The following is a 10950-nucleotide window of genomic DNA, read 5'->3' on the forward strand; positions in this document are numbered from 1 at the left end:
GGTCCTGGGATTGAGCCCCACATGGGGCTCCCTGCTCAGGCTCCCTGCTCAGTGGGGAGCCTGCTTCTCCTCTGCAGCTCTGCCTACTTGTGCTCTCTCTTTCTCTGTTAAATGAATAAAAATCTTTTAAAAAAATAAAATATGTAGGATAAATTTTTCCTTTTTTATCTAATTTTTGTTTAATAATCTAAGTCTCTGACTGTAATGATAAAACCAAACCAAGGAAGGGGAAGAAAACAGCCCATTCCTTGTCTTATTCCAGAGTAGGGAATGATGACAGATTAGTAAAAGCAAGAAAGCAGCTTTCAGTGAACAAAGGTTTGAGTGAAGGATGTCGCTCTCCCTAAAAAATTAAATATAAAATTTAAGTCAGAAATTTATGCCCACATGTGAATACTGTTTTTTAACACTGCTCTTTAGATTTTTGAAATATTTTATTTTCTCTTTGAAAAAAACAAGCACCATAACCCAAGATGATTTAGTAGTCTGGTTTCTCATTTATTAGCTTCTTTCTGTCTTACACTATTGAATTCTGTAGCTCTCCTGAGGCACCTCTCTGATGTCACTTTTTCAGTGCTGCCTTCCTAATTCTATCATCAACATATAGTAGCTTTCTCAAAAAATATGCAGATGATTCCTCATGATCATGTCCAAACTATGTAACTTTTGCTTGATGTAAGGGGAAATAACTTACATTATGAATTTAAAAGAGCTATAGTAATACTTGATAATACTTCATATATACAAAAGTATTTTTAATTTGAAGAACTTACATCCTAGAGGCTTTCTGTAAAAAATTTGGAATATCTAAGTTTTTGCTAGGAGCTTAGAATTGATAAAGACTTAAAGTTTAGTCTTGTGCTTACATTAAATTTTGTGGGCTTTAATTTTACCTACAATATTGCTGTAAAAACATCATAGTTGTGAAATCTGGCTCTTTAAGAAATGCTCACCAGAAAACTGGTTTGAAACTATTCTGACTATGATGTAACTACTATATTTAATATAATAAAAGTATGACCTCTGAATAAATGAGTCTCTAATTCTCTGTATTTTTAGAATATTATTTTATTCTAAGAGTATCAGAAGACAATGTGCTCCTTTTTTCTAGATTTGGTTTTAATTAAATGTAATAGTGTGGGGCGCCTGGGTGGTTCAGTCCTTAAGTGTCTGCCTTTGGCTTAGGTCATGATCCCAGGGTCCTGTGATGGAGCCTCGCATCAGGCTCCCTGCTCCACGGGAAGCCTGCTTCTCCCTCTCCCACTCCCCCTGCTTGTGTTCCCTCTCTCACTGTGTCTCTCTGTCAAATAAATAAAACCTTTAAAAAAAAAAAGAACAATATAAAAAACATGCAATACTGAGACTACCAGGAGGCATTTCCATAGCCTTGGATTGGCAGGTGTTAATAAGTTCCTGGGCAAGTCCAAAGATGTGACTGTGTGGATGCTTGTAGAGCTGCTGGTGTAGTTAGGGCAAGCAAGCGAGGTCACGTAGCTGTGTGGGTCTGTAGTTCTCCATTTACACCACCCTGTGTTAACCCTCCCTGACTCTCAGCTCTGCTCAGGAGCCCAGGTTCCATCACGGGGTAGTGTTTATCAGTCTCACCATCTAAATAGAGATTTTACTTCCTTTTTTTTTTTTTTTTAAACTGAAGTATAGTTGATACACAATGTCTTAAAGAAATTTTGAATTTGTATATCCACAGTTGGGGGATAAGTTTACTTATGAATGCACAACATTTTTATTATTATAAACTATAGATCATTCAACAAGCATTTGCCCAGCACCTGTGTAGTAGAAACAGTGAATACAAATGAATAACTCTTTCCTCTTGTAAACTCGACCCAGAGGAAGACTAAATCAAATACATTTAAAACAGTGAGGTAAATGACAAAGAGTTGTATGAAAAGTACTATGAAAGTACTAGAGAGGGTACTTTCTCTGAGCACCTGGGTGGCTCAGTCATTAAGTGTCTGCCTTCAGCTCAGGTCATGGTTCCGGGGTCCTGGGATCGAGCCCCATGTTGGGCTCCCTGCTTGGCAGGCTCCCTGCCTTGGTGGGGAGACTGCTTCTCCCTCTCCCACTCCCCCTGCTTGTGTTCCCTCTCTCTCTGTCTCTCTCTGTCAAATAGATAAATAAAATCTTAAAAAAAAAAAAAAAAAAAGAAAGAAAGAAAGTACCAGAGATACCTGGAGGTCTTGAGAAAAGCTTCATAGAATAGGTGAAATTTGACATTAGTGAAGGATAAACAATTTTCCAGGCAGAGAAAGACAGGAAGGAAGGAAATCAACCATTCTAAAGAAAGGAAGGAACACATAAAAACATATAGGTGCATGAGAAAGTTCCTTGTATTTCATAATCCGGAAATTGGTTTGGTTAGAGTGCAGATTATGAAAGGAGGATGGGATCCGGTACTCTAGCATAAAGCATTTGGATATTACGTCATACTCAACAGGTAAGCGTTAAAGAATTTTACATCCAAGATAATAGATACATCCAAGATAAAATGCAAGATAAAATTTGCATTTTAGAATACCTCTGCAAATTCACATTAAAAAGAAGTACCTATTACATTAGGAAAAAAACCAAGATAATACTTAGTGAAAGTGTGGTGAACCTAGAAATTTCATGCAATTTAGAAATACGTATCCAGCTGAGTATTCATACTCTGACACAATACTTCCTCATCTGGGCTCTTGATGTTGCTATATTACTTTTGTAATTTCAGTCGAAACAGGAAGAAGCTTAGGTAACTGATTGAAGGAAGGATGGAATGTGAATGAGGCTGGAGAAATGTGAATCAAAAAGAAAGCTAAGGTAGTTGTTCAAGTGAGACATGAGCGCTGGGCTATGGGAGCAGGGCTGGAGAGGGGGAGGTAGATTTAAAAGATAAAGTAGAATGTCGGACTTGTTGAATCAATGAAGATATAAGGTAAGAGACAGTGGAGTGGGGAGGACTCAAACATTACTGGCAATTCAGGTTTAGTTCTCTACATGGACTCTGGTGTCATTAGATGAGACAGACATACAGGAGAAAGTATGGGCTGAAAGCAGAAAGCAGAGAGGAATACAAATCAGTTTGGGATCAATTAAATATGGGTTACCTATTACCTATTAAACTCCCGGTTAGAAATATCCAGCACGCAGCTGAAAATATGTATGGATACTTCGGAGACAGAGCTAGAGATAAAGATATGAGTGTCCTCTTCATATAGATGATAGTTGAAGCCACAGTGTGGAGGCCAGGGAGAGTGTATAAAACGAAAAGAAGCCAAAGAATTATAAGGACCACTAAGGAAAAAGCAAGCTACTCAAGTTTGCTATGGTTTAATAATCTACCACTTTCCCCCTAAAATATCTGAAAAGGACCCTTTTTATATATAAGACATTTAGTTAAATATTATAACAAATGCTTGGCTCTAAAATCAATAGCCTATAAAATGTTACTTTATCTAATTCTGGAAGTTATTCAATTACTGTCTCTCTTAACTTTTACTCAAAAATGGAAGAGAGAGAACAGAGGTGGATTTCCTACAAGAATAATGGAAAAGATTAATGACATTTTACTTTTAAGCAGCAAGTTCGTTTTTAAGTTTTTTTTTTTTAAGTAATCTCTACACCCAATGTGGGATTTGAACTCACAACCCCAAAATCAAGAGTCACGTGCTCTTCCGGCTGAGCCAGCCAGGTGCCCCAAAGCATCATATTCTTAACATCACATAATACTTACAACCCAGATCTAGAAACCCAGCTTTCAAACTTTCCAAGTAATATTTGTCTATACTAGTCCACATGCCACTCCAATCTAATCCACACTTCTACCTGATTGTTCTTGCTGCTTCACTTAAATCATTCCGTCTTAACCCCCGTTTCTCTTACTACTAAACCTCTGATAATATCTATCCAGTAACCATTGATTTCCACTGTCCCCACACATTCTGATTCCTTTAAAAGTCAAGGGTAATATCACAGTCTTCATTGTTCCTGTTACCTAGAAGTAAGACAGAAATTAACATAGCATGGAAATGAAAATTATGCCAAACATAACATTCTGAGATATCCATGTTTTTCAATAGTGAACCACAACAGTTAAAAATCTATATGGGCCACATACATTTTAAATCATAACAATAAGGGAATTACAGGATGCCTGGGTGGCTCAGTCAGTTAAGTGTTTCCCTCTGGCTCAGGTCATGATCTCAGGGTCCTGGGATTGAGCCCTGCTTCTGGATCCCTGCTCAGTAGGGAGTCTGCTTCTCCCTCTCCCTCTACTCCTCTCCCACTCATGCTCTCTCTCTCAAATAAATACAATCTTTTAAAAAATAACAATAATGGAATTATAGTCTATAAACTATTCAAAAGTATTTAGTTTCATAGCATCCAAATAGCTTAATCAGGTTTAATCATAAAAAGGTGCACACTTTTTAACCAACTTTGAAAAATCGAAGAGGATATTATTATACAACAGACCAAACTTTGCTGAAGAATGAAGTGATGTTCAACAAATGGTACTGGGACATCTGGATGGCCACATGAAAAAGAATGAAGCTGAACCCTAACTCTTCATACCATAATCAAAAGTTAATTCAAAATGGATCAATGACCTAAATGTAAAAGCAAAAACTATAAAACTATTAGAAAAAAACATAGGGGGAAAGGATACTTAGATATGACACCAAAAGCTCAAGCAACCAAAAAATAAATAAATAAATTGGATTTCAAAATTAAAAACTCTTGTGCTTCAAAGGACACAAGAAAGAAAATGAAAAGAAAACCCTACAGAATGGGAAGAAAATTTGCAAATCACATAACTGATCCTTATCTAGGGATCTATATCTAGAATATATAAAGAACACTTATAAATCAATAAGTAAAGTAACAACCCAATTTAAAAATGGACGAAAGATCTAAATAGATATTTCTCCAAAGAAGAAATACAAATGGCCATTAAGTATGTGAAAAGATGTTCAACATCATTGGTCACCAGAAAAATGCAAATCAAAATCACAATGAGATACCACTCATACCCACTGGGATGGCTAGAACAAAAAAGTCAGATAACAACAAATATTGGCAGAGATGTAAAAAATATTGGAACCCTAATACACTGCTGGTAGGAATATAAAATAGTGCAGCCACTTTGGGAAACAGTCTGGCAGTTCCCAAAATGATTAAACATCCAGTTATCATATTACCCAACAATTCTACTCCTGGGTATATACCCAAAAAAAACGAAAATACATGCCCACACAGAAATGTGTACACAAATGTTTACAGTGGCATTATTCAGAATCACCAAAAAGTGGAAACAACCTAAATGTCCACCCACTGACAAATCTGTAAACAAAATGTGGTATATCGATACAATGGTACATTATTTGGCCATAAAAAGGAATGAAATACGGATACATGCTGCAACATGAATGGATCCTGAAATCATGATGCTAAACTAATCACAATAGACCTCATACTATACTATTCTATTCATTTGAATTCCAGAATAGGGAAATCTATAGAAATATAAAGTAAATTAGCAGTTGCTTAAAGCTGGGAATGTATGGAAGTGAATGGATGGGAGCAGTGATAGCTAAAGGGTACCAGGTTTCTTTCTGTGGTAATGAAAATGTTCTAAAATTGACTGTGGTAATGTTTGAATGCATCTGTAAATAGATTAAAAACCATTTGATTGTGCACTTTAAATGAGTGAATTGTATGGTATATATGAATTCCATCTCAGTAAAGCTATTAAATAAAACAAAACAAAGACTCTATATAGGCAGGGCACATCTCAATTGTCAACAGGTTTATATTACTGAAAGTGGTCCTCTGATTCAATTTCCATGGTTTTAGGAAAGAGAATACAATATACATTAACAGAGTTGGAAAACTCATATATTGCAAGAATTTGTCCACAGAGCCAGAAATTCCAGAATAGTAATGTGTGATGTATATATTCATCTTCAATATACTAGGGATAGCATAGGTTCTTGATAGGTGTAGTTTGCCTTCAGCTCAATCAGTTCCTCTTAAGTAGAGCCATTTTGACAAGGCAGATGCTTAAAATATTCAAATACATCATTCTAAAGTCAGCTGCAGAAACTTAAAGCATAATTCCTACTTATGAAAATTTGTGAATTTCTTTAGAAATCCTGACTTTATTTCTACCAAATAGCTTGGCAGTTCTTCAAATTCTGTGATTCCATTTAGCATAAGGCAGTTCTGATAGGGGACATGAATGCACACTCCATGTAACAACCACCCATTCCCCATGTTCTAGCTTCAATATTAATAATTATAGTTCCTTCGCTGACTCATCAGTTCTTTTTTTTTCTCTCTGCAGTCTCAAGTTCAGTTCAGTCAAATATCTTGCTTGCAACACCAAAAAGGAGTTATAATCATGTAAGCTATTTGGGCTCTGTTATGGGCTGAACATTTGTGTCCTCCCCTAAAATGCATATGTTGAAGCACTACCTCCCAATATGATGCCATTAGGAGAAAGGGCCTTCGAAAGATGAGTGGCTTTAGATGAGGTCATGAGGGTACAGCCCCTGATAGGATTAGTGCCCTTATAAGAAGAGGAAGGGACACCAAAGATTCCTCTGTCCTCCATGTGAGGATATGGCAAGAAGGCAGCCATCTGCAAGCCAGGAAGAGAGCCCTTACCAAGATCCAAATTGCTAGCACCGTGTTTTGGACATCCCAGCCTCCAGAACTGTGAGAAATAAGTGTTTGTTCTTTAACCCACTCAGCCTGTGGTATTTTGTTACAGCAGCAGAAGATGGCCAAGACAGGCTCAGATACAGTTGGGTCCCTTTTATTACCAGAAGTTTTAGATCTGAAGTAGCATCAGTATAACTCTCTTCAACAAGTTTCTACAATCGAGCCATTTTACTGCATTAAAATAAACCCTTTGCATTTAGAACAGCACAATAACAACAGTAATAAGAAAATACTTAGAATAATCCTTACAAGAAATATGTGACATCTATAGAAAAAAAATGTATAAAATATTATACCCAGAGCTATAAAAAATTTGGAAGAGAGTTGTCCTTAAGTTAATTTATAGGGGTTTTTTTAGAACTTGAAAAAATGACTCTAAAATTCATATGGAATAATGATGAAAAATGGACAAACACATTTTTAAAAAGAAGAGTTATTGGGGCATCTGGCTGGCTCAGTTGGTAGAGCATGCAACTCATGATCTTGGCGTTATAGTTTCAAGCCCCACACTGGGCATACGGTTTACTTAAAAAAAAATAGTTATTGGTGGAGAAAACTCATCTCTCTAAATATTGAAACACATTATAAAGCTAAAATAACTGCAACATAATTGTCATAGAATTTACAGATAGTTGGAAGAAATTCCAGTATGTCATAACACAAAGAGGAGGGATAGACTATTTAATGACTGATGCTGGGAAATGGCTTTTTGTAAATCCAGTTTTGTTCAAGCCAGAAACCTAGAAATCTTCCTTAACAATCTTCCTCCCTCCTTCATGTCCCCTCTAACCTGGTCAATTCAATCAAGCACCAAATCCTGTTCATTTTGTCTTCAAAATATCTATTGAAACTGTTCCCTTCTCTGTCTCCAGTGACAACTTAGTCGTTAGTCATCCCTGGTAACCAGAATTGGCTGCCATCATTTCTCACCTATTACTACAACAGCCTACTTACTGGGCTTCCAGAGTCCATCGTCTCCCTCCAATTCTTTCTCCTGCAGCCACAGTGATCTTTTAAAAACATAAATTTGATCATGTAAACCTCCTGCTTAAATGGTTTTCATTACTCTTAAGATAAAGATTAAAATTCTTAACATTGTGCAAGGCTCTGCATAGTGTGTCCTTGCCCACCTCTCTAGTCTCATCTCACATTAATCTCTACCTTGCAGTTCATGTTCCAGACACTGGCCCTCTTCCCAGTGCTTAGAATTGTACCATGCATTCTGCTGCCAAGGACTCCACAATTCCTTTCCTTTAGGGCTTTTATATCACTTTGCATTTATACATTCATTGGTGTGACTATTTGATTTATGTCAGTCTTTACCATCTAAACCATAAGTTCCACTAGAGTAGGGACCATGTCTGGTTTACTAGCACCTAACAGAATACATGCTTGATAAATATTCACTGAATGTATAACTGAATAAACAAATGAATGAAAAATAAACTAGATTCCCATATTATGTTCACTAAAATAAATTACAGATGAAATTATAAATTTTACATGTTAAAAGAAAATAAATTAATTTGAAAAATTACAGATTACTTGGTAAATTAATAGAACTCAGGATGTGAATAATTTTTTTTAAACAAGTATTTTGGAAGAAACACTGCTTATAATATCAAAGAAGAACTTAAATGTCTTCCAATTGAATGTTTGTCTTTAAAAATATATATATCTATATATATCATGTTTTTAGATAATATTAGATTATAGGAAAATAAACACATAATAGAGCATAAGAATCTGTGTGTGTGTGTATACTATAATCCCAATTTTATAATTTAAAAATTGGTTAGAAAGTATACCAAAAAGTTATCTCTGAAAGGTGGATTTAAAAGTAATTGATTTTCTTTTCCATACTTTCTTTTCTTTAGTCCAAACTTTTTATTGCTGACCAAGAACAACTAAACAACGTTATTAAAGAATTACTCTGAAATTTTGCTGAGTATAGACAGATCATTTTATTAAACTTTCATGGAAGGGAGAACTTCCATGCTTTTTATAATCTATTCAGAACTTAAAAGTGATTGAAAATTATCCAGTTCATGTTTATTAGACCAATAGGATCCTGAGGCTAAAATAGAACCAAAAGAATCTTGAAACAGAAACTAAAGAAAATCTCAATTACATACCAAAAATCTTAAATCAATAATAATTTAAAGAATCCACCACAATAATGTTCATAACAGGACTGCAAGGATATGAACCTATCAATATAACATATAATACATCATATCAATTAGTTAAGTCAGAAAATACATATGATCATCTTAATAGATACATAAAAGGTATTCAACATCCATCATATGTAAACTCTCTTAGAAAGCAAAACAGTTGGGTTGGGAAATTATTCAATAAATAGTACTGTGAAAACTGGACATTTGCAAAAATTTATTTAGTGGCTCATTCATAATTCTACCTACTTGAAACAGGTAATTAAAAATCAAGCAGTACAAATCTTGAAGAGAAATTAGTGATTTATGCCAAATTTTTTACTGAGGATTTCAAAGCTTAGGAAAGCATTGAAAAACTTTTAAAAAGAAAAAATTTTTTAGGATATGATATTCACAATTATAGGCCAAACAATGCAATATTTCTTGAATTAATGTTCAAGCTAAATTTTAAATCTAAATGTAAATACAATCTAAATTTTAAATAGAAAATTCATCCCAGTGGTATAAGCTAAGCAGACTTTTATAGTAAGTGATAAGCCAGAGACTTTCTTCATTTGTTCTTTAGTAGTTTGCACAGGACTTAACACATATATATTAATATATTCTTAATGGAATCTATTCTTTCTAAAAAAATGTATCTGTCCCTCCAACTATTCTTGCAGTTACAGCAGCAACACACTGTTTGGCTAGCATGCTATATGTATTTATTGAATGAATGACCCACAAATGATCAGATTTTAATTAAAAATTAAACGTTTCCGGGTTTTCCTCCTCTTCCATACACTATCAGGGCAAAGAATATCCTATAGCTTGGAATAAAATCAAGGGAGAAACTCCATGGACTGTAAATTGGGATATGACTTATTATATTAAACATTTTGTCAAGTCTCTAACATTTTGTGAACAGGTTGACAATATGATATTGTCTGTACCAAATCTATTTTAACATTAATTAATTACAGTGAGTCACTATACCGCTATTACCCAAATATTTTACAGAACATTAGTTCTGCAAAATGATCCAGAAATAAAGATTCTTTGGCCATATTTCCCTCTTGACGATATATCATGCATATCAACATATTGAATGTTCTGAAAATTTCTTCAGTAAAGAAACCTGCTAAATTATGTTTAATTCATGTTTTTGATCATGAAACCTTTTTATCATAAACCTCTATTACTGTCTTCAATATTAAAGTACTTTTCTGTTGAAAACCACATTACCTCATTCCAAACTGAAGTGATAACTATGCAAACATTCTGGAAATGGAGTGAATAGACACTGTTCAAAATGTGTTTCCTAACTAAACCAAATAGGCCCACATGGTTAAAACAGGGCCAGTCTCTTAATTACATATTCTTAGAGCTTCTGGGTTTTTGTTATAAAATACGTTTGTTATGTAAGTCAACACATATTCACACTTACCTTTATCTTTCCAATACTTTTTACAATTTGAACCAAGTTTTAAAAGTAACTTATGAAAGTGCTCGCTTAGGCAGCACATATAATAAAAGTAACTTATGAAAATATAAAGTAACTTATTCAGGTAAAATCAGTAAGATTTTTAAAAAATTTTAAAGTATCAGGATTTATATGGAAGAAGAAATGCAATTTAGCAAGAATGGATCAATTTTTAGCCGATTTTCATAAAATAGGAACAAATATTACATCCTAAGATGTTATATTTTTGTGTCTAACCTTTGTTGTTAAGTTGAAATTTCATTTCTGGGGTGCCTGCATGGCTCAGATGGTTGAGCGTCTGCCTTCGGCTCAGGTCATGATCCTGGGGTCCTAGGATCGAGCCCCACATCGGGCTCCTGGCTCGGTGGGGAGCCGGCTTCTCCCTCTTCCTCTGCTTTCCCCCTGCTCGTGCTCTCTTTCTCTCTGTATCTCTGTCTCAAATGAATAAATAAAATCTTTAAAAAAAAAAAAAGAAATTTCATTTCTGTGTGAAATAGAGAATTTCATCAAGCACACACCTTAAACATTTAGATTTAAATAATTAATTGATAGGGCTTGGGATAATCATTTAACTCTTAATAATAAGTCACT

Source organism: Eumetopias jubatus, unplaced genomic scaffold (assembly GCF_037043125.1).
Source record: "Eumetopias jubatus isolate StellerSeaLion01/CBP00866 unplaced genomic scaffold, mEumJub1_p1.0 scaffold_5, whole genome shotgun sequence".
NCBI lineage: Eukaryota > Metazoa > Chordata > Mammalia > Carnivora > Otariidae > Eumetopias > Eumetopias jubatus.